This window comes from Ovis canadensis, chromosome 23, assembly GCF_042477335.2.
Source record: "Ovis canadensis isolate MfBH-ARS-UI-01 breed Bighorn chromosome 23, ARS-UI_OviCan_v2, whole genome shotgun sequence".
NCBI classification, from domain to species: Eukaryota; Metazoa; Chordata; class Mammalia; order Artiodactyla; family Bovidae; genus Ovis; species Ovis canadensis.
Window position 1 is genome coordinate 71,504,620 of NC_091267.1, and position 27,047 is coordinate 71,531,666.

Genomic DNA, 27,047 nt, shown 5'->3' on the forward strand with positions numbered 1-27,047 from the left:
AGAGGCTGCGATGTCGTTGGAGGCAGCCGCGGCCCTGCCCGCAGCCCCGCGCCTCCAGCACCACGACCACCACGGCCACCGGCCCTGCCCTCGGCCCCGGGCGAAGGAGCGGCGGCCGCAGACGGGCGGGTCGGCGGGGCTCGGCTGCCCTGCGCCGAGCCGGCACCGGCCGGGCGCCCGCGGGCTGCGGGGCTTCGCGTGTCGCCTCCTTCTCCCCGAGCCTCCCTGCCCCCCCCACCGGCCGCCCCCTCCCCCTCGCCCGCGCTCCCTTTTGTTCGCTCTCGGCTCGGGCCGAGCCTCCGCCGCCGCCCCGCCGCCCGGGGCCCGCACCCCCGTCGTAGGCCCCGGCGTGGCCGCCCCGCCGCCGCCGCCGCCGCCGCCGCCGCGCGGCCTAGAGCGCGGCGCCCGGGGAGGCGCGCGGGGCCCGGGCCGGGCGCACGGCGAGGCCGCGGCGGCGGCGGCGGCGGGGCGGCGGCACCGGCAGCATCGGCGGCGGCACCGGCGGGCGAGGCCGCCCCGCCGCTCACGCACAGCCCGGCCGCGGCGGCGGGGATGCGACGACACGCCCGTGGCATGGAAGCAGCAGCAGCAGCAGCAGCCGCCGGCGGCGCCGCGCGGAACAAAGGTCATCCGAGCTGCGGCCCAGACGCCCGGGCTTGACCGCTGCGAGGGCCGACCCCGGGCCGGGGGTGGGTGTGCGCCGCGGGGCGCGCAGGGCTGCGGAGGAAGCGGGGCGCGCGCGGGCGGGCGGGCGCTCCCCCCGGGGGGCGAGGCTGGGGCGCCGGCCCCTCGTGCCCGGGGCCTTGGCGATCGCCGGCCGGCGCGTGTGGCTCTGGTCCCTGGGCCTGATCGCCGCGGCCTGTCCCACGGCCGGCCTCGGGGACCGCCGGCCTTCGCGCCCCGCCGGCCTCCTTGTGTGGGGGGGTAGGGGGCACCCGAGGCCCCGCCGGTTTGGCTAGGCCCCGCCGGTTCCGAGAGGGGGGCCACGTGAGCGCCGCCTCCTCCCCGCTCCAGCGCCGGCGGTGCGCAGCGCATTTTTTAAAAGGCCTCTGTGCCCCCTCGGTCCCCGGGTCTGCCCCCCGCAACCCCCCACCCAGACATCCCTAGGCGTGTTGTTTTTTTTTTTGGCCCGAGGTGAAGGGATTTGGGCTCCCCCCCCACCCCCAGGTGCTTGAAAGGAGAGAAGGTCGGAGGAGGAGGAGACTGGGGGGGCCCCGCTGGTGGTGCTGGTGCTGGTGGTGACAGGGAGGGCGAGGAGAGGGCCGGGAGGAGGGGGCTGGGGGGGACAGGCGGAGAGGAGCCTGGTCAACAAGCCAGCACCACCCTGCCAGGGGGCCCAGGCCGGCTCCCGCCGCCAGCGCGGGCAGGGGGAGCAGACACACACGTAGATGGCTCTTTCTTGGGGGGCTCGTGGTCAGCCACCAAGCCAGAGCGCACACGCTTGACACCACACGTACACAAAGATGTGAGCCAGGTTGTGGGAGGTAAGTGCGGGGAGGAGCAAGGCGCGGGCCGCAGGGCTCCGCGGTGGGCTCGGGCCGGAGGCGAGGGGTGGGTCCGAGGGGCTCTGGGGTGCTGGAGAGGTGAGCCTCTCCAAGGCTGTGCGCTCGCGCGGGGTGATGGGGATGGTGGGGGGACACTCGAGGACCCACCCCTCCTCCCCAGGACCCGAAGAGGGGCAGCCAGCCCCAGCGAGATGCCCCCCTCTGCTGCTGATTTTCAGGGACTTGTTGGCAACTCAGCGAGGGTTGCCATAGCTTTTTTATGTAGGGTGACCAGAACCGGCTGAAACTGGTTTGAGGCAGATCAGCTCCTGAACACAATGCAGTCCCTGAGCTACTACAGTGGGATAGCAGCTTCCTCCCTTCATGGCAGCCAAAAGCCGAGGCGCTTGCAGGAAGGGACCGTCCCAACACACTATGTGAACGCACACTTAGACAGCACACAGCACGGGTACGTGACTAACGGAGCCCTAGAAGATTCTGTGTAGAGAAGATGGGGGAAAATGTGCAGGTTTGCAAGCTTGAGATGACTTGGGCTTTTCCTGCCTTTTTCTTTTGCTTAAGGGATGGACAAGGAGCTGAGATTTATGGCCCTTCCTAAAGACAAAAAATGTGCCTTGGTAGGGTGGGGACACTGGGTTTCTGCAGTTCTCTTCTCTCTCTCTTGCTCTGCATTTTTAACAAAACCAAACCCAAATGAACTGATGGATTTGTAATGGTAGTTTGTTTGTTGCTGGAGAATGCTACTTTGCATGCTTTTCTTCTCTTGCAGGGTATGTTCCGTTTTGTGCTTTTTGTTTTAGAAGCTCCTAAAGGGTGTTGGGGATACGTCTGGCTGATATGAAGGCCAAAAGGTAACACCATTGTTCTAGGAAATGAGCATAAATGCATTCCAGTGATGCTGCAAGGCATACATGCTGTCTTTTTTTTCCTTGTAGGCCTGTTGACTGGGGCTGCCTTTAACCCTTTCATATTTGCAGAGAATGCAACCGTGTGACAGTAACTGAACACTGGTCCAAAGTCTTTCCAAAAGGTCAAGGTTCACAAGGTGAGAAACGATATTCTGAGCATGAATTTAAGTATTTATTTGAAGCTCCGTTCAGACACAGACTGACAGTGGCTTGGGACCCTGGAGATAATACTGGGTGGAGAGTGGAGAGGAAATACTCATAACGTTAGCCAAGTTTAATGGGATTAGAGGGACTTTTATGAGGGTGTTGCTATCAGGGTGAAATCAGAATGACTTCATTAAATCGCATGTGGCTGGTCATTTAGAAGAGGCAGGCCTGAAAAGAAGCAAGTTGGAGAGAATGGTAGGCGTCAGGGCCTTGTGGAGAATGCACTGTTTTACATAAGACTGAAGCAGTACACGAGTAGCTTTTTCTCCCCAAAGATTACAGAAAAAGGGAAGGACTTTGCCAAAAATCCAGGCGTCCTGGCCACCTTTTAGGGATTTGAGGAGTCTGAAGGTAGATTTGCCTTTTGTTCATTCATCACCTTTCTCTTTACCTCGCTCTGTGTGTTAACCTGAAAGGCTTTTCACTCCGAGTCGAGTGGTGGAATGGCTTTTATTGATCTGGGGGGCTGTGAATGGTGAGTTTGCCAGTGGATTATTTGTGGCATACATTTTAATGTGGAATACTTAACGTGGTGCCAGGAGGAGGCTGGGTAGTATGGCTTCCTCTGTGCAAAGATGCTTGTTAACTCAAAGCTTTACAGCAGTGGATGGCAGACAATGTCCAATGCCTTACAAGATGACAGTTTGATTTCAGCTGGTATTTTTATGCATCCTCCAAGAGGTTTTTGAGGAGGAGAGAGAAGCAGGCAGTAATGAGTGGTGGCAAAGTAAGGAACAAAGGCAGTGAGAGCTTGCGGGAGAACATGAAGCATTTCACTTTGGGGTTCCTTGTGAAAAAGACTGCAGCTTCCCTAGACAGGAAGCCAGCAGCACCAGAATCCAACCCAAGATGATCTCAGCTACGGATAGCAGAGTTCTGGCTTCTGGTTTGGTCAAAGTACAGTCAAAGGGAGCCCATGGAAGGCACAATGGAAAACAACCTGTCTCCCCTACTTTGTAGAGGATATTTTGTTCCTTTTTGCATTCGGCAGAGTCGTCTTTTCAGAAATGCTGAGGGTCTTAGGAGAGGTTGTGTGCTGGCGGTTGGTGGGCAGAGTTTCTGCAGTGAAGGGTGTCAAGTATGCGAGGGTTTTATTGTTAAATTTTTTTCTCATGATTTCAGAGCATCCAGCGTGTGATGATACTGAGAAACAACAGCACATGGTTAGCTCAGAGTGCTTGCTGTGGTATTTAATAGAGATAAATGTAATCTCAGGCTGATAGACCAGTAAATAGCTTATGCGATGGAACAGAATTCTTTACAAATCGCTGTGTGAAAATTGGTTTTCAGTTCTACATTTTTGCCTGCCAGAGGTTCTGTGTCTGAATGTGGCCGAAATCTGCTTGCAAAGCAGATCCCAGTCCACGTTGCATGATACGCTGTTCCTGCTTTTAGGGTGCTAGCTAAAACTCAGATGGGTAATATGATAGCCCTTAATTAGCTTAATACAATAAGCTGTTTTTTAAATAATTGAGTCCTTCACTCCTGTCTTTAGAAAGTCAGTGATTTTTATTTAACTCTGACAACTGACCCCCTGCTGCGACAGATCCTTGAAAAGGATGTTTTAAAAAGCCTTTTTCCTAAGGCGTGGCGTGTCCCAGAATGTTCTGGTTTACTCTCTGTGGTTTTTAGCTTTGTTACTCTCCACCCCTCCCCCCCGACCCCGGCTCCTGCAAAGGCTCCTGGAAAATAGCATGTGTTTTGTACGAAGGCCTGTCTTTCCAGCTGCAGAGGGCCGTTGCAGGTCGGAGAGCTGGTTCTCCAGGGTTGCAATCAGGAGCTCATCTCGGCCTGAGGTTTGTCTCAGGTGGTGATATCGGGCCGGGCTCTGAGCCTGTCACAGACCTGGGACTCCTGGGAGGGGAACCAGAGTTTCCTGGGCTCAGGAATGTGAGTGTGGAGAAGCCAGAGCGTCCCCTTTCCCAGAAGGAGCCAGGCTGGGAGCAGGGAGGCACCCAGGCCGGGCCAGCCCTCGCCCCGCTGTCCCCGTCACCATGCAGGCTGCACACCTGGGCCCCCGGCCCACTCAGCGGGGCTGCCTGAGGGGGTCTCCCAGGGTCCTGGGCCGGCCGTCCCTCCGGGGGGGAATGTGTGCCTCTGGCTGGGTGGGGTGGGTCCACTGGAAAGAAAGTGTCACTAGGTGGTGAACCTTGGCTTGTTCTTGTTGTTGGCCTCTTGGAGTCACTTTTTCTACCTTGAAGAATATGGGGTCAGGGGTTTCTAGAACTCTCAGCCTCCTGCTTTCGGAGAACTCATGTTCTCTGTGTTTTTGCTGTCTCTTCTCGCAAGGAGATTCCCCTGCCCCCTCCCGCCTTGACTCCTTTTTAAAGGAAGGAGGAAAGCTGAGGCTGACATGTGGATGGAATTTTCTGCGGAATCTTTCCAGGGGATGAGTTAAAACTGGAGGATTTGTTCGGGGAGACCCCCAGCCTCCCGCCTTGTTTCTCCCCTTGAATGCGTTCCTGGGCTCCGCTGGGGGGTGCCATCGGTCTCCCGTTGCGTTTGAGTGACCTTTCCTGTATTCTTGGTGGGACTCCATTTAGCTGTTCGCAGCTGGAGCCGAGGTTGCCAGCGCGGGGGCTGCAGGGAAGATCTGGGGGACGATTTGGGGTTGCTCCCCCCCCCCCCCCCGCGTTCCCTTAACATCTCTTCCTCATCAGTGCCCTACAGTAGCAACACAATAATACTAACAAACACACCTGGTAAAGGGGAAGGAAATCTGCGGCCCCACAGACTCTCCCGGGCGAGAGTACTGGAGTGGGCTGCCATTATCTTTCTCTGGAATCTTCCTGACCCAGGGATAGAACCCGCGTCTCCTGCACTGGCAGGCAAGTGCTTTACCGCTCAGCCACCAGGGGAGCCCCAAGGAAATCTGTACCTTTGTGTTAATTACACAGGCATTACCCCAAGGGATATTGTGGGTATGGGTTCCAGACCACCACAGTAGGTTCCAGACCATGGCGATGAAACAAGTCCCTGGAATTTTTTTGGTTTCTTGGTATATATAAAAGTTATGTTTACATTGTAGTCTATTAAGTGTGCAATAGCCTAATGTCTTTGGAGAAGGAAATGGCAGCCCACTCCAGTGTTCTTGCCTGGAGAATCCCTAGGGATGGGGGAGCCTGGTGGGCTGCCGTCTATGGGGTTGCACAGAGTCAGACACGACTGAAGTGACTTAGCAGCAGCAGCAGCAGCAGCATTGTGTCTAGAAACACTATGTCAGAAATACTTTATTGCTGCAGAAAATGTTAGCTGTCATCTGATGATGGGCAGTTACCACAAAGCTTCAATATTTTTAAAAACCTGGTATCTGTGAAGGGCAATGAAGCCAAGTGCAGTCAGAGGAGGTGTGCCTGTGTTTGGTGTATGATCTCTAAGTGTGTCGTGGTTAAGCGATTAACCATTTCTTTACCTACAATAAAACTTACTCCACGGTGTGCAGTCTTAAGGGTTTTGACAAGTGCGTAGCGCCGTGTCTGCCCCACCGTTACCTACAGGGAGTTGTTCAATCTCCTGAAACCTTCCCACCTGCTGTCCGTTTGTGGTCAGAGCTCCTCTGCATTCCCATCCCCCTGGCAGCCACCAATTTGTTCTGACCTTGTATTGGTCTTTTCCAGAATGCCATGCAAATAGCTTCCTTCAGTTACAGAGTGCATCTGAAGGGCAGTCCATCCACATTGTTTTGTGTATCCATACTTGCGTCTTCTTTGATTGCTGAGTCGTGTAGACCTCTCTATGGATGTGCCGTGGTTTGTTTCTCTGTTCTTCCGTTGAAAGACACGAGGGTTGTTTCCAGTTTTTTTTTTAATTTGTAATTCTGTTCCCAGAATAAAGTGGCTATAAAAATTTGCATAGGGGTCTTTGTCTGAACGTGAGTTTTTATGTCTGTTTGGTACAGACGACTGAGGGGTGGGATGGCTGGGTCATGGTGAGTAGGTAAGAACTCAAAGTTAGGATGAAAGTAAATTCAGCTGGTTGTAGCTCACAAAAAGATGTAGCGTTGTCAGCTGCAGTTAAGACTTCCCAAGTACCTTTTTCGTAGCAAATGCTGTCCGAGGACACATGAGAGATGTTCATGATAATAGACCACTCACTAACGGGATGACAGGCTTTATAACCCAGAACGAATCGGAATTAGCCAAAAGTGGAAACAAGAACCTGCAAGTGGTGAAATCGCCTTTATCTCCCTCAGCAGTTATTGCTGATCCCTTCAGAGCCATTTGGCAGTTTAATTTTTGCATTTGTCTTCAGGTTCCGTAAAACACCAGCCAGTGCCAGAATCGAAATTTTGGAATGGGGTACGGAATCTTAGCTGCATCAAGAACTTATGTTAATTATAACTTGATTTCTTGAGTTTCAAAATATTGGCGTTATTTTAATATTTGAAGTTATTTTTCAGCTTTTATGTCTTTTAAAGAGGTGAAAATGTGCCAGTAATCTCAAAGCCATGAAGTAGGGAGATTTTGGAAGCAGATTTTTTTTTTTTTTTTTTTGCGGATAAAATAGCGTTTGAGATCAGGAAGAACAAGTGGACTGAGGTCCTAGTGATGAAAAACAAGGGATGGGAGCCTGAGACGCGGGGATCAGCATTAATTTGGGGGTTCTTTCATCCATGGAGCAGCTGCGGCGTGTTTCCTAAGCCCAGAAGTTGTGCTAGGCACTGCGAGGACCGAGGGCAAAGGCATCCAGAGAGGAAAGGCTAGTGGGAAGTAGTGCACGGATGCTATGATAGGAATGTGAATGGGCCACCTAGTGCCAAGTTTAGAGGGAGGAGCCCTGGACGAGGTGGCTTCTGAGCCGAAAAAGCCAGTAAAAATACGCCAGGGAGGCAGCGACCTGTAGGGCAAGCAGAGCCCGAGGGACTGTGTGTGGACAGGCCCTGGGGGAGCGAGCGAGCGGGTGGGTGAGCGGGCAGAGGGCAAGAAGCGGGCAGTGGCTGGGCTTCCGAAGGCCGTCCTGCACCATCCACTCCAGGGTGCGCTTCCCTGTGGAGGCAGAGGGGCAGAGAGAGACTGTTTATGACAGAGGACCCAGGGCAGCCCCGTGAGCCTGGAATGGAGGCTCTTTGGCATCCAATGGGGGCCCCACGGCAGCCATCCAGGAGAGGGGAGGAGGGCTCCATCCAAGGCATTGCCATGGCGATGGAGTGGTAGGTGGTGACCGCGTCAGGGGGCCTGTGCGTGCGTGCGTGCGTGCGTGCGTGTGTGTGTGCGCACACGCATGCGCTGGTCTCCAGTTAGATATGGGGCCTGATAGAGGGGGAGGGTGTGCGTGTGTGTGTGTGTGTGTGTGTGTGTGTGTGTGTGTGTGTGTGTGTGTGTGTGTGTGTGTGTGTGTGTCGGTGGGTGGGTGGGTGGAGGGTGGCGAGGAGGCTGCTCTCTGAAGTTAACTTGTCAGAGGTTACTTCTGGCTCTGAGATTCTGAATTCAGGAGGCAGGAAAAGACTGCGGAGGTGCAGCTGCTGGTAGAATATGAGTTCAGGTTTGGGTTGTGTTGCCCATGGGGTGTCCTTTGCCTTCCAGATCGTGTGAGGTGGGGGTCTAGATTGGGAGCAGTTAGTACAGAACAGAGCTGATAGAGGAAAGATATGAGAAGGTGTCAGTTTGGGTGGCCAGAAGATAATGGTTTGTACAGTAAAAAGTAAAACGCGTCAGTGAAGGGCAGGCAGGAAAGCCGTGTGCTTCTGAAAGTTGGAGGGCAGACTGTGATGTCAGCAGCCTGACACCTGCAGGCAGCACCCTCTGTCGTGGTAGCCTTTCCGAAGGTTTAAGACCAAGACGTTGAGGCGAGCTGAACGCTGTTGCCCCCCACCGCCCCCCTGTAGTGCAGGTCAGGAGACTCAGGCAAAGATCCTGGCCAAGGTCTGCCCGCTCAGAAATGGGGTGCAGGCGGAACTAGAAGCCTGCTCCTCGTCCCTGGGCTCTTCTGCCTCGTTGGGGGAGGAGCAGGATCGGGGAGCCAGGGGAAGTCATGAAGGTGCTCGGGGTTGGAAGGGCCTGTTGGGGACAGGGAAGGGGAGCAGGTGTCGTGGAGAAGTTGGAGGCACAGTTCAGGGCCTTTGTCATTAGCTAGATTTTCCTGACTTCGGTCATCACGATGAGAGAGAAGAGTCTGTGACTACACCAGAGACGCACGGTGCTAGAACAGCATGCCGGGAAGACCTAAGCGTTTCCTTTACTGGGCACTGGGGTGAGGGACAGGTTGGGAGAAGAAACGAGGAGGTATTTTGCTTTATTTATTCTTTGAAAAGGATAAAATCAGTGTACATTGAAAGTGGTGTTGAGAAAAATCTTTTGTTCTCGAAAATAAACATGATTTAAGGAATTCTTTGAACGCTTGTCCACAGACAGGAAGTTCTCAGTTCGGCCTGTTTGAGATTGAGGGGAAGAGTAAATTCTCCTTAATGTAAATCTGGAAGCTGAAATAAGTAGTGTTTTTAGACGAAGTCAGCGTGGCCTTCTTAGCCGTCCCGAGTATTCCCCGCCAGGTGTCCTCTAGTCGACGGTCATGAGGGCCCCCGAATGCAGGTCTGTTCTTTTGTTCCCAGTCAGGTATTACTCCATCTGTGCATAATTAGAGATTCTGAGTGTCCAGAAAGATTCATAGAGACCCAAAGGTGAAGTCAAGGTGGTGTAGTTCTTGAGTGTCTTCTCAAGGCAGCCTTGCCTTTCGGGGAACCAAATTCCTGCTGGCTCATGCGGTCTAGTGATGGGTGGTGATTTTGGTTATTTTCTTCTGTGAGGAACAGATTCTTTCTGGGTATCTGAACAGTAATAGTTTTTCAAAAACTTGCAGGTTAGAAAAGTCACAGTTCTGTGTTTAAAAATAAACAACTACATAGCTGGAAATGCATTAAGCATTTATAGTTATCTCTTCATTTTCCGCAGTGAGCCCAAACTGGGGTGGAGGTGGGGTTCAGCAGGTAGTTAACAGCACATCTGAAACCAGAACCCACTGCCCCACAGACTTCCAGCCCAAGGCTGTTGCCGTCAGTATTTCTTTCTGCAATCCAAAATTAATTGTCTGGGTTTTGATGGTATAGAAGCCAGCTTTTATTTATAGAAGCCATCTTTTGTTTATAGTCCTTATATCGTGTGAACCTTAAAGTCTGATTTAGTGAAATGAAGCCCTCACACAGGTACCCATCAATAAGCTGGTCCTTCACGGTTTTGCTGATACATCAAGAGTTGGAAGGTCGTTTGAGGTCTCTCGCTTGAGACTTGATTATGCCTGTGTGTCTGCTAAATCATTTCAGTCGTGTCCAACTCTTTGCGACCGCACGGAGTGTGGCCCACCAGGCTCGTCTGTCCACGGGATTCTCCAGGCAAGAATGCTGGAGTGAGTTGCCACGCCCTCCTCTGGGGGATCTTCCCGACCCAGGGATCGAACCCGTGTCGCTTAACATCTCCTGCGCTGGCATGCGGGTTTGTTACCACTAGTGCCGCCTGGGAAAGCCCCCTCAGCGAGTTAACTTAAAATTCGAAACCGTTCTTTTCTTGACTGTTGTTTAGAAGATTAAGTGCACAGGAAGTGCCTAGCAGAGTGCCTGATGCTCCTGAGTCCTCCCTAAAATCTTAGCTGTCCCATATTCCTGAGCTTCCTGTTTCAGGGGAAGGGCTCGTCCCTGGCATCTCTCTGCTGTCTTGGTGGCGTTTCTCCCGTCCAGTCTTCTACCGCCTTTATCGGGAGTGATTTCTCTTTTGGGGTGTGGGGCATGAAGGCGTATATAGTGTTTCCTGCCTGGTCTGTAGGTTTTGAGTTGCAGCTGCCCTTTATCTGATGAAAAGCGAGGGACATCTCGGCAAGAGTCCTTGTTCTTACTTGGCCACGCTTAACATTTATAGCTGGAAAATCTTGAACGAATTTTGGAGTTAGTCTTAACACTTCAACTGTCTTTGTTCCCAAGTAAATTTAGCCCAGTCAGGGAGGGCCTAGCATCTAGGTTGTCTGTCTGTTGGTATACTTTTTGTCAACCAGAGTTTCAGAACAAACAAAAGTTGATCGTGACGCTGTGGCCGGATAGCTCAGGCCTCTGTTCCGTCTGTCTTCCCAGCCCTTTGCTGCCCATGTTTGCTTGGCAGTGACCAGATAGTCATGTCTTACACACTGGACCTTGGAGGGGATGGATGGAAGATGGAGGGGAGCAGGGGTCCTGGGACCTCGATGTCTAGAATGGCCCTGTCCCGTGGGCCGGCCCCCGCCACGTAACAGCTTCTGAGTGCTTGCTGTGTGGCCAGTCCTGTTTTGGGGACTTCCCTGGTGGCTAAGTTGGTAAAGAATCTGCCTGCCATGGAGGAGGCCGGGCCTCAATCCCTGGGTCGGGAAGATCCCCTGGAGAAGGAAATGGCAACCCACTCCAGTATTCTTGCCTGGAAAATCCCATGGACAGAGGAGACTGGCAGGCTACAGTCCATGGGGTCGTAAGAGTCGGACACGACTTAGGGACTAAACCACCACCAGTCCTAATTGAGATGGGCTGTAAGCATAAAATATACACGGGGTTTTGAAGACTTAGATAGCAAAGAGGAATGTAAAATGTCTCACTAATAGCTTTTTAATATAGACTTTATGTTGAAAGAATACTTTGGTTGAATAAAACTTATTACTAAAACTTATTTCACCCTATCCCCACCGCCCCCCACCCCCGCGCCACCAGCCCTTTTTTTTTTAAAGACAGAGGGACTTCCCTGGCAGACCAGTGGTTTTAGACTAGGAGTTTCCACTGCGGGGGGTGTGGGCTTGATCCCTCATGGGGGAGCTAGGATCCCGCATGCTGAGTGGCAAGTAAATAAAAAAAGTGCAAAAAAACCCCCCCCAAAACTTGCAACTATATATGTGGTTTTCATTCTGTTTCTGTCTGATAGTGCTGGTCCGGATTGTTGGATGGACGACTAAGTTTAACAGTGAAAGTTCCCTGGTGCCCTGCAGTGTTCGTGTTCACTGATGTTGAGGCCTTCCTCCGGTTAAGAAGATAGGGTGGGAGCTACGACAGGGCCTCCTTGTTAGAGAAACTCATTCTTCCCTGGTTTGGGCTCCCTTTCTCTCCCAGATACCCTAATCCATCTCCAGGTTGCGGGATTTAGACAGCCACGCCACATTGGTGTCTGATGGCGAATGGAAAGGAAATCCACTGCAGGTTTACCGTATGCTGGAGGCTTTATGCTGACTGTCCCCCGAAAGGTATAATTAACATCCCCGGTGAGCCTTATAGACGTTAAGAGACTGACCGAGGAGGGCAGCGCTGAGTGAGAGACGGACCCGGACTTGGAGCAGGGTCCGGCTTGCTCTGCGTCTCTTCCCTGCCTTTCCCCACCCACTGCTGCGGTCCTGTGCTCCTGCCGACCCCAGGCTCCTCCTGGGTGCCCTTATCGTCCAGGTAGGACTAGTGGCATACAGATCACCCCGGGGATCTTGTTAAAATGCAGGTAATGATTCACTAGGGCTGGTATGGGCCCGGGATCCTGCATTTCTGACCAGCTCCCAGGTGATGGTGGTCTGCTGGTCCGTGGACCGCATGGAGTAGCAGGGGTCTGTAGCGTGCCCTTGGTTTCAGATCCTTTGTCTCTGCTTCCGAGTCATCTGATGCTCCAAGCCTGGCCCGACTGCGGGAACTCACCGTCGCTTTGCATGTGATGCCAGTGAGGGCATTTGGGGTCAGCCCTCATTGTTGGGTCATGTATGCCCAGCCTGGCATGAACACTGGTTTCTGGGTTTGCAGGATCTGCCTAGATACTCTGTATTCTTGTACCCACATAACCTGCGTTACTGAAGCTTTATTACCTTGGCCCCTTGACTGGTGAGACAGAGCTTTACTGTCAGGATGAGGTCCAGGAGATCCATAGCAGGGGTACCTGTTTGGAGTCACTGTGATGAACACTATCAGCAAGTCAACATGTAAGAGTAACCGCAGGGCTTCCCTGGGGGCTCAGTGCTAAAGAAGCCTCCTGCCAGTGCAGGTTCCAGCCCTGGGTCTGGGAGATCCCCTGGAGCTGGAAGTGGCAACCCACTGCAGCATTCCTGCCTGGGAAATCCCATGGACGGAGGAGCCTGGTGGGCTACAGTCCATGGGGTCGCGAAGAGTTGGACGCGACTTAGGGACTAAGCGGCAGCCACAGACAGGAATAACCACCACGCGTGGTTCAGAGACTTGGGATCCGATGGGCGGGGAGGACTCAGAGCGGTTAGAACCGCCATGCGTGGTTCAGAGACTTGGGATCCGATGGGTCGGGGAGGACTCGGCGGTTAGAACCGCCACGTGTGGTTCAGAGACTTGAGATCTGATGGGCGGGGAGGACTCGGAGCGGTTAGTGGCCGCTGTTTCTGCTTCCATGCCTGACAGGGAGTCGGGTGACTTGTGACTTTCCCTTGGAATGGGAGCCCTAATGAGCCTCTTCACAGGGTGGTGATGAAGAATGGCTAATCAACACCACCTGCTTGTCTAGTGCACACGAAGGCACACACTCTGGAGGCCTTGGATCCAGATGTCTTGGGGAAGCTCCCAGGCCTGAGCCAAAGGAGAAATTGAGTTCCAGTAAGGAATTTGGTCGGAGAAGGCAATGGCACTCCACTCCAGTACTCTTGCCTGGAGAATCCCATGGACGGAGGAGCCTGGTGGGCTGCCGTCAATGGGGTCGCACAGAGTCGGATACGATTGACGTGACTTAGCAGCAGCAGAAGCTGCAGCAAGGAATTTGGTGAATTACGTGTTTGAACTGTGAGAGACCACAGAACTGTAGTTGGCGTGTTTTAAAATTTCGAAATGGATTAAATTAGTTGTAAGGATAAAATGGTGTCTGTTAAATGAGATTCCTGGGCACCCCTGATAGCTCAGTTGGTAAAGAAACCACCTGCAATGCGGGAGACCTGGGTTTGATCCCTGGGTTGGGAAGATCCCCTGGAGAAGGGAAAGGTTACCCACTCCAGTATTCTGGCCTGGAGAATTCCATGGACTCTATACAGTTGATGGGGTCGCGAAGAGTCAGGCAGGACTGAGTGACTTTCACTTTTACTGCCACATGAGATACCAAGAAAGCCTCCCATTGCACAGAAACCCTGGTTGAGTTTTAGATCTTACTGGGCATTTGGAGTCTGAGAGCGCTGCGACGCGTGAATGCTCATTACTTGTTTGTTAAATCCGTCAGGTCACGGTTTTGGGCTGAATCCCTGTCGGGGTGGGGAGAGTGTGTGTCCTGGTGTGTCAGCTGTGGCCTCACATTGCTGTGAGGAGAGCAGGGACGAGACTGGGCATTCAGGGCGGACGTGGCTGTGGGGGCCCGTGCTGGAGAAAAGGGTTGGAACCCCGGGTGTTAATCTGAGCTGGGGATGAGTTCAGGGTATGTCGTGGGGTGGTAAGTCACAGGTCGTCCTGGAGCCTGCCAAGAGTCAGGGTCAAAGACTAGCTGGGCAGATGTGCAGAGAACAGCAGACGGCAAAGCACAGATGACCGGTCCCCCGTCCAGTGAGTCTGCCCAGAACCAGCAGAGTGTGGCACACAGCCCGATGGGTGTGTGAGAACCCATGAGGGACTTCCCGGAGAGTACAGTGGCTAAGAACCCACTTTCCAATGCACGGGGCGCGGGTCCGATCCCTGGTCAGGGAAGAACTAGAGTCCCACATACCTCTAGGTGCGGCCAGATATTTTTTTCAGAAAGTAAAAAAGGACAGGGCTGCAGGACCTGGGAGATGTGCAGGCTCTCTGTGCTTGTAGGAGAGCCGTTTGGATGAGCTTTGCTGTGATTCATTATCGTCAGAAAATAGCTTACCTGTAAGTGGACTGAGTTTGTGTCCTAAGGGTTTCGACACTATTATTTTCTGATACACTCACTTGGCTTCTAAAGGTAGAGACAGGAGGAAACACGCAATCAAAGAAACGTTGTGAGCAAGTAGAGGTTCCATTAGAGATAAACTTCAGGTGAAATTTTGAAAAAAATAGAGGGATGAAGTTTTACAGAAAGGGAGAGAAGATCCAAGGTAGGAGATGATGAGAAAGCGTAGGGCTTGGCTGGGGAAGGAAGTCCATGCCGAGGACACGGGGAAGCGTCTTCAGGCGGGGACGGAGTTTGAGGCAGGAAGTGACTCAACCCGAGTTGGGAGGAAGACAGCTGAAGGGTGAGTCGGTCACTTTGGGAGAGGGTGTCTCTGTGGAGCCACTTTGGATTTCCGAGTGGTTCGGACTCGCAGCAGCGCTGACAAGCCGGTGCCTCGCCCGCCAGGCCCGGGGCGCCCTCGCCGCGCGAGGGATCGGGCGTTGGGGCCGGCGCTCACGCCCGGCTCTTCTGGACCTGACGGCCGTGGCCTTGCACTGCAGTTTAGCAGCCAAGGTGTAGGAGCTCTTGAGTGTGGAGATGCAATCTGTATTTTCTGTTTATCAAAAATCACGAAAACTGTGTTTCGCTATCAGCGCTCCATAATCGCGCAGCGCCTGGTGTGAGAAGACTGGCCGGAGGGCTGGAGGAGTTGGCCAGCCTGGTGTCAGGGGCTTTCCTGGGTGTGTCGCTGCGTGTCTGAGGGTGCTCGTGGGTGGGGGTGTGTGTGTGAGAGAGAGAGGTGAGGTGAGTGTGTGTGTGAGGTGAGCGTGTGTGTGAGGTGTGTGTGTGTGAGGTGAGCGTGTGTGTGAGGTGTGTGTGTTTGAGGTGTGTGTGTGAGGTGTGTGTGTTTGAGGTGAGTGTGTGTGTGAGGTGAGCGTGTGTGTGAGGTGTGTGTGTGTGAGGTGAGCGTGTGTGAGGTGTGTGTGTGTGGTGAGTGTGTGTGTGAGGTGTGTGTGTGTGAGGTGAGTGTGTGTGAGGTGAGTGTGTGTGTGAGGTGAGTGTGTGTGAGGTGTGTGTGTGTGAGGTGAGTGCGTGGTGTGTGTGTGTGTCTGAGGGTACTTCATGGGTAGAGGTGTGTGTGTGAGGTGAGAGAGGTGTATATGTGTGAGGTGAGTGTGTGTGTCTGAGGGTGCTCACAGGTAGGGGTGTGTATATGTGAGAGAGGTGTGTGTGTGTGTGAGGTGACTGTGTGTGTGTGAGGTGAGAGAGGTGTGTGTGTGTCTGAGGGTGCTCATAGGTGGGGGTGTGTGAGGGGGAGGTGTGTATGTGAGGGGTGTGTGTGAGGTGAGAGGTGTGTGTGTGTGTATGTGTGTGAGATGGGGATGTGTGTGTGTGAGAGGTGTGTGTGTGTGGTATGTGTGTGTGAGAGAGATGTGTGTGTGTGGTGAGTGTGTGTGTGTGAGAGAGAGGTGTGTGTGTATGTCTGAGGGTGCTCTTAGGTGCAGGTGTGTGTGTGTATCTGTGTGAGGTGAGTGTGTGAACGTTTCAGGTCCCTCATGCATGTCTGTCCATTTGGCAAAATGCAAGTCTGGCTCGGCTGTCTAGCATTAATTTGGGGAAAGATGAAACACATAGTTTAGCACTTGAGTAGTAATACTGATTAGGCTTGGCTGGTTTTGATTTAGATGACTCATAGCTTTTTAAAAAAAAATTCTTCTCCTGCTAATCTTGGGCAGTAGGCACCGTTGCCCTCTGTTGGTGTTTCAGATTTAGCTGTCCCTTCTTTGGTGACACTCTGCCTTGGTTTCGGGTCGTTGAGGATGGGAAATTTCTGTTCTGCCTCGAAGACCTTGCTGGGCTGCTTTTTCTGGAGGAGGGCAGTTAAGTGAAGGATGCTCATTATTAAACGTGTGTGTGTGCCAAGTCGGTCAGTCGTGTCTAACTCTGTGTAACCCCCATGGACTGTAGCCCACCAAGTTTTGCTGTGCATGGGATTCTCCAGGCAAGAATACTACAGCCGGTTGCCATGCCCTCTTCCAGGGGGTCATGCCAATCCAGGGATCAAACCTATCGTTTGATCCACCAGGAAAGCCCCAGAAGTGTAACTGACCTCTTGCAACTGTGAGATTTGGTTAAACTTTGTTTTAAATAAGCCCCAGAGATGTCTCACTCTGAAAGCGTCCAGCATCCAATAAGCTTGGGCAATGCTTCCAGCTTGGACATTGGATCCCCATGATGAAGTTTCATGCTGGAAATTCACATCAGCACTTAAAAAGTGTAGAGAAGCCTTGGGAGAAGAAAGATGTGTGTGTATGTGTTTAATCCAGCATTTCTCCAAATCCCTACACTGTAGAATCCCTGCTTTCCCCTATTTGGTGGAAAATTGTGTAACAAGAGCATTCCTGCGTGACCATTATTCCAAGCTCTCGATTGTCTGGTGAAATTAGTGCAAATGGCAGGAGGACCTCGTGAGCAACACCGAGAGCTTCCCTCTCTTACTATGACCGAGCGTCGGACAGCGTGATGCCCTTCATTCTCCTTGTGTGTGTCCTCTGTTTTCTCTGCTCCAGGAAGAGGACTTTTAAGTGAGTTTACTTTGAAAAGTCAGTAGACATGTTGAGAACGATCACCCTGGGGGATGCCCTTAGTCATGTCTTATAGATGAAAGCCCTACATTTCAGAAATCTAAAACTGCCTCAGGTGAGTTTGGTGTCCAGCGAGACAAGGCAGTGGCCTCATTTTGGAATTCCGGACCAGCTGGGATCAGCCTGTGGGCAGCCCTTGGTCTGCAGGCTTCCTCAGGTGGTGAGGGAGGAAGGGGCAGGGCGCTGGAGGGAGCTGGCCCCCTCCCCAGGCTGGGGGGACCCGCAAGGGGAGCAGGTTTATGGGTTTGTCTTTTTACATTGTGTTTGTTTGGCTCTGCCAGATCCTAGTGTTGGCACACAGGGTCTTCAGTCTTCACTGCAGCATGTGGGAGCTGGTTCCCCAACCCAGGCCCCCTGCACTGTGAGCACAGAGTCAGCCACCGGACCACCCGGGGATCCCCAGCCGGTTTATTGTGATCTTAGGAGGGTTAGGTCCTGGTGGGAGAACAGGTGACAAGGGGAAGGTCCGCTCCAGAGAGCAGGGCTTTTCAGCCTCAGCACCAGCGAGCTCGAGGGCCGGGCCATTCTTCGTTGGGGGCTGTCCCTTGCAGCATAGGATGCTTAGCGTCTCTGGCCACTTACTCCCTACCTCACTGAATGCCAGGAGCACCCCTCACCGTACTTGAGGTTGTGCCAGCCAGAAATGTCTCTGGACATTGCTAAATTTCTGTAGCCATGTAGGGAGGAGCAAAATCACTCCCGTTGAGAACCACCGACTCAGAACCTTGTTGTGAGGACAGGGCTTTGAAACTCGGGTGGTAAAGATTCCGAAAGAAAGATTTCCAGCACATGTGGCTGGACTGTAACTTCTCGGAAAAGAGCGAGATTCTGTCAGCTCCCAGCACTCCCCTTCATGTTTTCTGAGGCTGTGATTCTCAAAAATGTTTGCCAACAGCTTTAAGTTTAGTATTTGAAAAAGTTTCTGGTTAAAATGAACACGAAACAGCAAAAAGCAAAGCGGCTGGTTTGATGGGAGTATTTCAGGGGCAAACTTCTGTAGTGGATGTAGGATTTTTGTACAGAAATCTAGAAGGCTTATTCAGGTGACAAAGGAAAAGTGCTTTGAGGTTCTCCTGTCTGTGGTCAAAATACCACTCCTGATGTAGAAAATCAATACTTTGCTTCAAGCTGGAATTATATTACTGAAAAGTGTGGCATTTATAAAATGCCAAATGAATGCTTCAAAAGCATTCGTGAGTTTTTCTCTTAAATGGGGATCCTTTGTTTTTAGACATGGGTGTGTACGTGATTTCTTAGTTTTGAAATACTGAAATCCACCAAACTTGAATATTTTATATCCAACTAATAGCAAAGAAATTTAGGCTTTTTTTCCCTTTGCTTTCTCATCATTGAAGCTCTGAATAACTCACTCCGAGGAGAGGCGGTAATGAGTTTTCCTGAAGTTTATTAAGGGTGACAGATTTAGCCCAGACCCTTTCAGTATTTTTATAAACTCATTGACATATTAGTGAACTGCTGGCACAGGGGCCTTTTAGTTAAAAGAATGTGGTACATCCAGTGGGAAACAGAGCTCTTGCAAAAGGACCTTTGACAGAATTGCCAAGATTGGTGATGCTGACTGCCCTTGAGTTCATAGGAAATTTAAACTTTCATCTACTTCCCCGTAGATAGGTGATCTTGAAAGTGCTTAGGTGTTGAAAGTGCTTAGGTGGATGAACTTTGAAAAACATTGTGTCCCTACCTTCTATCCCCTGCCCTTTCTGGATTCAAGTGTCAAGATGTTTAGTGTGAATCCTATGCCTTTCTGTGAATTTTCCGTATCTATAAATTTTACATATTTCTGTATAAATGTATAAAATGCGGTATGCTTGTTTTACATACCATGTAAAATGCAATATGCTTATTTTTTCCGTTTTAGTTTTAATGTAGTTTATATATTGTTTTAGGACCCGATTTCCCCCTCCATTAAAAAGAGCATGCAGTCAACAATGTGAATATACTTCACACTATTTTTAAGGAAGTTTGGTTTATTTATGGCTGCGCTGGGACTTTATTCCTGCGCGTGGTCTTTCTCTGGTTGCGGAGAGTGCACTTCTGGTTTCGCTGGCTTTTGTTGCGGAGTCCGGGCTCTGCAGTGAGTGAAGAAGGGCTTAGTGACTGTGGCTCGCAGACTTAGTTGCCCTGTGACATTTGGGATCTTCCTAGACCAGGTATTGAACCAGTGTCTCCTGCATTGCAAGACGGATTCTTAACCACTGGACCCCCAGAGAAGCCCTGCTTAACACTGTTCAGCTGTACATTTCAAAATGTCTAAGATGGTACCCTTCACATCATGTGTGCTGCTGCTGCTTCAGTCACTTCAGTGACTTGCTGCTTCAGTCACTTCAGTCCTGTCCGACTCTATGTGACCCCATAGACGGCAGCCCACCAGGCTCCTCTGTCCCTGGGATTCTCCAGGCAAGAACACTGGAGTGGGTTGCCATTTCCTTCTCCAATGCATGAAAGTGAAAAGTGAAAGTGAAGTTGCTTAGTCGTCTCCGACTGTTTGTGACCCCATGGACTGCAGCCTACCAGGCTCCTCCGCCCGTGGGATTTTCCAGGCAAGAGTACTGGAGTGGGGTGCCATTGCCTTCTCCAAGGCATGAAAGTGAAAAGTGAAAGTGAAGTCTCTCAGTCATGTCCAACTCTTAGCGACCCCATGGACTGCAGCCTACCAGGCTCCTACGTCCGTGGGATTTTTGCACCGCAATTAAAAAAAAAAAGAGGTACCACAATTGATATGATCATTTTCCTGCTGAGGAACATTTCCATGTTTTCCAGTGTTTTGCTATATTTACAAGTAACTCTGCCCCAGACATTTTCATGCACATGCCCCTCACTTGGGAAGATTTATTCCTTTGGTTTAAGACCTTGTGCCTGTGCCTTGAAATCAGTGGCTTGTCTTCCAGGTATAGCAACTAGGATTCCTGCCCGTTTTTTCCCTGGGAGTATCTAATGAAAGAGCAGGATTTTCCTCTAGACTTTAAAAAATTCTTGGTTTGTGAGAGTGCTGTGGAGAGAATCTCATGGTGTGTAATCTTCTTAGCAGAAGGTTTTCTTCCATTCAGTTTTGGGGGTGTCCAGGCAAGCACTTGCCCCGAGTGCCTGTTTACTTTGCACTAGATAGCTGCAGAGATGGTCAGCCTGGGAGATGACCTGGTGCCCAGAGGCATTCCTGGAGGAGAAACGAAGGCCAGGCCTCAGAAAGACCAGATGACCGACTTCTGATAAGCAGGTTTGGTCAGCCGGAAGGAGGCCTGCTCCTGCACACCGTGGTCTGGGCAGACCTGAGCTGGCCTTTCTGAACCAGCTTTTGGTATCTGGTCAGCCCTGACTTCTGCCTTCAGGTTTTTCCTGGGAGAGCCATCATTTTGAAATGCTAACCCGAAGCAGCCCTACCTTTTAAATCTGCATTCTGCTTTCTAAAGAAAAACACGGGGGCAGGTATTTTTGGAAGCTTTGTATATTCAGTAAGTAGATACTCGCACCCTTCGAGAACCTTATTAGCACTCACGGCAAGTCAGCACAGTTCTATTTTTGACTCTCAAGCAAGGGAAAGAAAACATCGGTCATGTGGATTGATGGGAGTTGCTTAATTTGGGTACAGTCTGCGGCAGGTTCAGTCACGGGGAGACCCAGCAGCCTCCCTGACACAAAGTCTCCCTCGCTGTGTGTCCAGGAGGTGAGCTGGTGCCAAAGAGGGACGGGTACCGGTCCCCCCTGTCCCCTCCCCCCAGGCGCTCAGCTAAGCCCATGAGGCTCTCTGCAGGGCCGCAGGCCCGAGCACGCAGCAGCCTCGGCCCCCCGGGACGTGCCGGTCGTGGGGAGACTGTCCATTCCCAGATCCCAGGACCACACGGAGCCGGGGTGAGCGGTGGCTCCTCCCGTTTCCTGAGGAAGTGACCAAGGGCCCTGGTGAAGGCTGCTTTCTCCGGGAGTCCTCCCCCAGAGAAGGGACAGGGCATGCAAATTGACTGTCCTTTGAGGGAGCAGGGGCTTTGAAAGGAAAGGAGCCCTCCGTGGTCGGCCTTTTTGTGCATTTCCTCTGATCTTCTCACGCTTCGCTTTCAGAAGTTGTTTCCTAACTGCTCTGCCCTTGTCGGTTGCCTTTCTGTGGATGTCCTGTCCCTGGCTAAACAGAACATGGAGAGAGGTGGACCCTGACTTCCACAGAGGGTTTTCAGGGCTGAGGCTCTGAGTGATGAGAACGCAGATGCATTTTAAAGGAATATAGTCGCTTGAATAATAAAAACACTGTCTTCATAGGCTATTTAATTTTCTGCAGGCAGACCCAGGATGAAATTCCTGGGGACTCATTAATAAAGGAAGATGTGGAAAGTGGGGGCGTTTAGGACCATTTTAGCAGACTGCAAATGAAGTCAGATACTAAATCAGTTGGCTCCTTGTGAAAAGGAGGAACCGCTTGCAATGCATCCTGCCATGGCTTAATATCACGTACTTTCTGATTTTGTGTCTATGAAGTAGGATATCTTCACCTTGAGTCTTTTTTCCCTTTTCGATGGTTATCTGACTCAGACTTTCCCTTCTGTCTTTAGCCTGTTGTGAGCTGTATTTGCTTTCCTTGGTGTTTGCTTCCTTCTTCCCAAGCGCTTAGACAACACTTAGAGCTGAAAGCTGTGAACGGAGGTGGAGGTGAATCGACTCCTGGGGTCCCTGTGTCTAGGCAGATGTGTTGTAGGAAGAAGGGTGCCTGTCAGGGTGGACCTTCCATCCAGCGAGCTGTTGCTTTTATTTTCATACCTATTTTTTAATTTTTTCTATAAAATGCAGTGACTGAGAGCAACATCTCATGAACTTGCATGTTTAACCTGAAAGGGCCTTTCCGCAGACTGGCGCGGGCGCTGCAGGGGATCCACTCCAGGTGAAACGAAGCGCCCTCCGTGGTGCCGCGCAGTTGTCGGCAGAGCTCGTCTGGACAGTCCTGTGCCTCGGGCTTCCACATTCTTCCCTGCGATTTTTCACCACAAGAGTGGTTATTACTTCTTCTTAATGACTTCTAGTTATTTATTTATTTTTGACCTTTAACCGTACCTGGTAATCTGCTTGCTACAATCTCCAGGACTCTGAATTAGCACAAAGGAATTTCTCCTCTCCCTGTCCGTGTCTTTTTCGAGAACTTTCACGTGTCCTCTGTACTTTAAAGTGTGACATTCCTCCAGCCCCGTCCTGACTCTGCTCGTGCGCACGCCCTGTTCCCTCGCTCGGCGTGTTTCTCGGTTCAGCCCTTCATTTCTCCTCCTCCTCCTTCCTCCTTTTTCCTGGGACCTCTCCCTCCTCATAGGTAAACAGCTCCTCCTTTCCTTTTTAGAGGGACCTGGGGCCTGTGTACTGAACGGATATTTTAAAAATTACCAGATAAAACGGGATTATGCTTTGTACGTGGGGGTTTAAAGTCCCTTACAATTTGAGTTTGGTCTATGTTTTCATGCGTCTTTAAGATTTTTTACCTAAAATATAAGTTTGTCTATACCAAGTCCGACTAAAGGTACCTTAGGAAGTTGACCAGCTGCCTCGTTCTGTCTTTGTGACCAGCCCTTTTTATTGTTCACCATACCATCTTCTGTCTCATGCTGCATGATAGGATTTTAAGCACCAGCCTGTACCAGCTTGCCCTCTCTCCTGAGGCTCGGTGAACTCCTCGGTCCCTACTTTCCTGGTCTTGGGAAAAGGAGTTGACTGCTTGGAGATTTCCTTCAGGCTAAGATCCTTTAGGGAAGTGAAAGTAAAAGGTTACTAAAGTATCAGGCACATGCCTAAATATGGGTGCTCATCCCTGGATTGGGAAGATCCCCTGGAGGAGGGCATAGCAGCCCACTCCAGTATTCTTGCCTGGAGAATCCCAGGGATGGCGGAGCCTGGTGGGCTGCCATCTCTGGGGTCGCACAGGGTCGGACACGACTGAAGCGACTTAGCAGCAGCAGCAGCATCCCTGAATCGGGAGGACCCCCTGGAGAAGGGCATGGCAGCCCACTCCAGTATTCTTGCCTGGAGAATCCCAGGGACGGAGGAGCCTGGCGGGCTATAGTCCACAGGGTCGCAAAGAGTCGGACACGACTGAGCTTAATATTTGACTAAACGAAACTATCCGTAGGCAAGCCTACGCCACCATGAAGTCAGGGGCAGCCTCCTGAGGGATGGAGTGGCAGGAGTGTTCTCTGAGACATGGCGAGCAGAAGGATTATGGTTTGAGAGCGCGAGTCGGTCGACTCAGTGTCTCCGTCTCCCTTATCTTCTACTTTCTCACATGAGTTAAAAATATTATCTTTAGAATTTTAAAGCAAATGGGTGAAACTCAGCACTGTATATCTTAAAGGTTATTTTTTGAAGTGTTCTTATTTTGGCAAGAATTCTTGAAGAAAGGTTTCTTTTGCAGTTCCTTGCTTTGGCAAAATCTTTTTGGAATAGATCAAAGTCTATATTTAACAGGATACCCCTAAACAGATGTATGCATAGAATTAGCATGGACGTATGTCTGTGACATGATGGAAACATGTATAGACACGGGAAGATGTCTGATACATTGGCGAATGTAAAAAAAAAAGCTTATTTTGTTAAAATTATATATGTGTGCTTATATATTTATGGTTATGTATGCATTTAGAAGTCTGAATCTCAAATGTTATTAGTGATCCAGTGGGTCTCCTGGAGACTTTGGTTTTCACTTGCTTATACCTTTTTTTTTTAAAACGAGTATTTCCATATACTACTCTGATAAGAAAAGTGTTTTAAAACCCCAGGAAAGAAAGAGAGGCATTTTAAGTAAATGGCAGTCTGTTGGATGAATAAAGCTCTTTCAAAGATGCTTCCTGAGCATTCGAGTTGAGAGCCGTAATGATGCTCACATAGAAATTGTGGACCTAAGAGGTTGTGTTGGCTGGAGGGTCTCTGAGTTGGGGTCAAGAGACAGGCAGTAGGACGCTGTTTGTGTGTGTGTCTGTCTGTCAGTCGTGTCTGACTCTGTGTGACCCCGTGGACTGTAGCCTGCCAGGCTCCTCTGTCCACGGGATTCTCCAGGCAAGAACACTGGAGTGGGTTGCCACGCCCTCCTCCCGGGGATCTTCCTGACCCAGGGGTTGAACCCAGGTCTCCTGCATTGCAGGCGGATTCTTTACAGTCTGAGCCCCCAGGGAAGCCCTCAGATGCTGTTACTGCAGCAGAAATCACGCAGAGGGGCTCAAGGCTCTGCTGCTGCTGGATGAAATGATGGGGTTTTGCCGTATCATTTCTGTAGTGTTCATTGCATAGAAAATCTTAAGGAATGCTTGTCAGTAAACTGAGAGCAAATGGGTTATTCCTGGCTATTGAATCAGCAATTTCTGATTCTGTACTTCAAAGGAAAAAAAAAGAATAATTAGAAATTTCTTGTTACTCGTAGAGATCAGTACTTCTTTTCCCACTGTGGAATAAGCTAACAGCTTTCAGAAACCAAGTAATTAGGAAGCTGTATACATTTTTACACGTTTACACATACATACATTTTTACATATGTATACACGTATACATTGTATACGTGGACCGAAGCACCTATGACTTCATGTATTAGAACTGCTTGCAGACCTAGCTGACCTGTGAAGTGGTTGGCGTCAGTCTTTTGTTTATGTTGAGAGGGCTTGGCCTGTGCGTCTCCTGCGTGGAGGGAAGGCAGAGAGGGCAGTGATTGTGTGGGGCAGAATGGTGACACTGTCTCAGCCCGGCCGTGGGTCAGCTGCGAAAGACTGCGGGCTGCGGAACGCCCTCATCCTTCGGGAAAGCCATCAGAACGCTGACGGGATTTGTTGTGGCTCGGTCCTTGTTCTGTGTTTATGGGCCGCAGTGGTACGATCGGAGATCCATTTCCTCTGGCTCCAGATTCAGGCCGCTTGGAGGAGGAGGAGGTGGAGGTGGTCAGGGCCCTCCGCTGCCTTGCCTGTACCTTGTAATGGGTCCCTGTCCTCTTCTTGCTCTCTCCAGCATTTGTCTTCTCTCTGTCAGCGCTTCTTGCAAAGAAGCATAAATACGTGATCTTTTTCATTGTGGAAAGCCTTCTGTTTAGGAAGTGCTTAAACAATAAGATAAATGAAAATAATATTCTCATTAATCAAATCCGATAAACCATGGCTCGTGCTGGGAATTAATTTGTGAGGCTTTGAGACTGTTGGCCTCCTTACTCTTCCCAAAGGAGTTAATTACTCGTTTTCCTTTCCTGCAGTTTGGATCCACCCTTGACTCACTGCATTGTCAGGCACTTCTTGACACGTCATGATCAGAACTAGCCTATCAATATTTTTCTAGATATTTTGGCAGTTTTATATAGGTTAATGTTGTGCCCCACCTGGAATATTTTAGACTTTAACGTACATTAAAGTTTGGGTGGGGGAAGTTTTGGAATCAGAAGAGGTGCGTTGTGGGATTTGGAGAAGACAGTGTCCCACGAGAAAGGCCAGGAGAAATGGTACCCAGACTTTCTCCTTCTTGTCTAACATCCCTGTGGCTCGGGACCCAGTGAGCAGAGGCTCCAACTGGGCTCTTCTGCGTGAATTGTCATGAGAGTTTGACCCGGTTGGCTTGTCACTCTTGGATTGTCAGACAGGGTGTGCCAGCCATCACGGGCATAGAGTCTACACAGAGTAGGTGTCCTCTGGATGCCTGGCCATCTCTGCTTTGTGTGTGTGTGTTTGGGGGCGGGGGGGTGGGGGTTCTTCTTGTTGCCTGCAAGCGAATAGACTCATTTCTCTAACCTGGTATTTCCTAGAAGGCGGGGCTTCCCTGGTGGCTCAGATGGTCAAGAATCCGCCTGCAGTGCTGGATTCCTGGGTTGCATCCCTGGATGGCGAAGGTCCCTTGGAGAAGGGAATGACAACCCTCTCCAGTATGCTCGCCTGGAGAGTTCCGTGAGCAGAGGAACCTGGCGGGCTGCAGCCCATGGAGCTGCAAAGCGTCAGACACAACTGAACGACTTTAATTTCGTCCCAGAAGGCAAGGAGCACCACCAAGATGTTCTTCAGGGAGAAAAGGGTCAGGAGGTCAGGTGGGTCAGGTAAACATGTCACACAGCAACCCTTCTTGGTGATTGAGAATGCACGTCACGCTGTTAAAAGATCTCGAAGGAGGTGGGAATGAAGATTCAGGGATGTTTTGTGGTAAAGAAACCACTTAAAGCTTCATTTAACCACTGGACTCTAGACTCTTCCTTCCCTCCTAGTATCTGTAAGGAGAACACATTTTGGGCATCAGTGATGTTGGGGCTGCCACTGACCGGCTCAACAGCTGGTCGGGGGCACCTCTTCTCAACACCCTCCCCCTACCCCCCGCCAGTGACGTCATGTCAGTACCTGGAAGTGTACCATGGTGGGAGCGTTTATATCACAGAAACGGATAAATGCTAAAAATCAGGACTCGGCACGTCTCAGACGGCTTGTTGTGAGAGGTTACAAGGGCTCTGCTGATACCAGCCAGTTTCCCCAAAGATGCTGCAAAAGAGAACCAGACATTAGAATATTTATTGTAACTTGCCCTCCCTGTTCAGGGCAGGAGGGTGTTTTTTTTTTTTTGTGGTAAAATACGCATAACATGACCCTTTGTGACCCAATGGACTGTAGCCCGCCAGGCTCCTCTGTTGAATTCCCCAGACAAGAGTACTGGAGTGGGTTGCCATTCCCTTCTCCAGGGGATCTTCCTGACCCAGAGATCGAACCTGGGTCTCCCACATTGCAGGCAGATGCTTTATCGTCTGAACCACGCGGGAAGCCCTTATATAACACGAGAGTGCATCACCCCCACAAAAACTCCAAATCAACTAAACAGTAACCCTCTTTTCCCTCTTTCTCCAGCCTGGGGTAACCTCTGTTCTCTCTTCTGTCTCTGACTCTACCTATTCTAGGCCCCTTAGATCGGTGGAAAGAAAGGATAGCGTTTTTTTTTTTTTCCTGGCACGTCTGCGGTGACCCGGTGGAGCCACTCCTGGCGGCTGGGTGGGATGCAGAGTTGCAGCTCATGCCTGGGACGTCCTGGGTCATATGCATCTTGATGTTCCTC

The 27,047-nt window shown here is 51.1% G+C and overlaps 1 protein-coding gene across 2 annotated transcripts in view; it reads left to right on the forward strand.

Moving 5' to 3' along the window:
* Positions 1 to 554: 554 nt before the first annotated feature.
* Positions 555 to 27,047, forward strand: part of ZNF532 (zinc finger protein 532) — a 110,864-nt gene continuing 84,371 nt past the window's right edge. The window contains exons 1-3 of one of the 2 annotated variants that reach the window (XM_069569090.1): positions 555 to 689; positions 2,275 to 2,356; positions 2,441 to 2,550. The gene's annotated coding sequence lies outside the window, so the exon portion shown is untranslated. Of the gene's footprint in view, positions 690 to 1,770; positions 1,954 to 2,274; positions 2,357 to 2,440; positions 2,551 to 27,047 lie in introns of those variants that run through there. The other variant, XM_069569091.1, reaches the window with a different exon arrangement.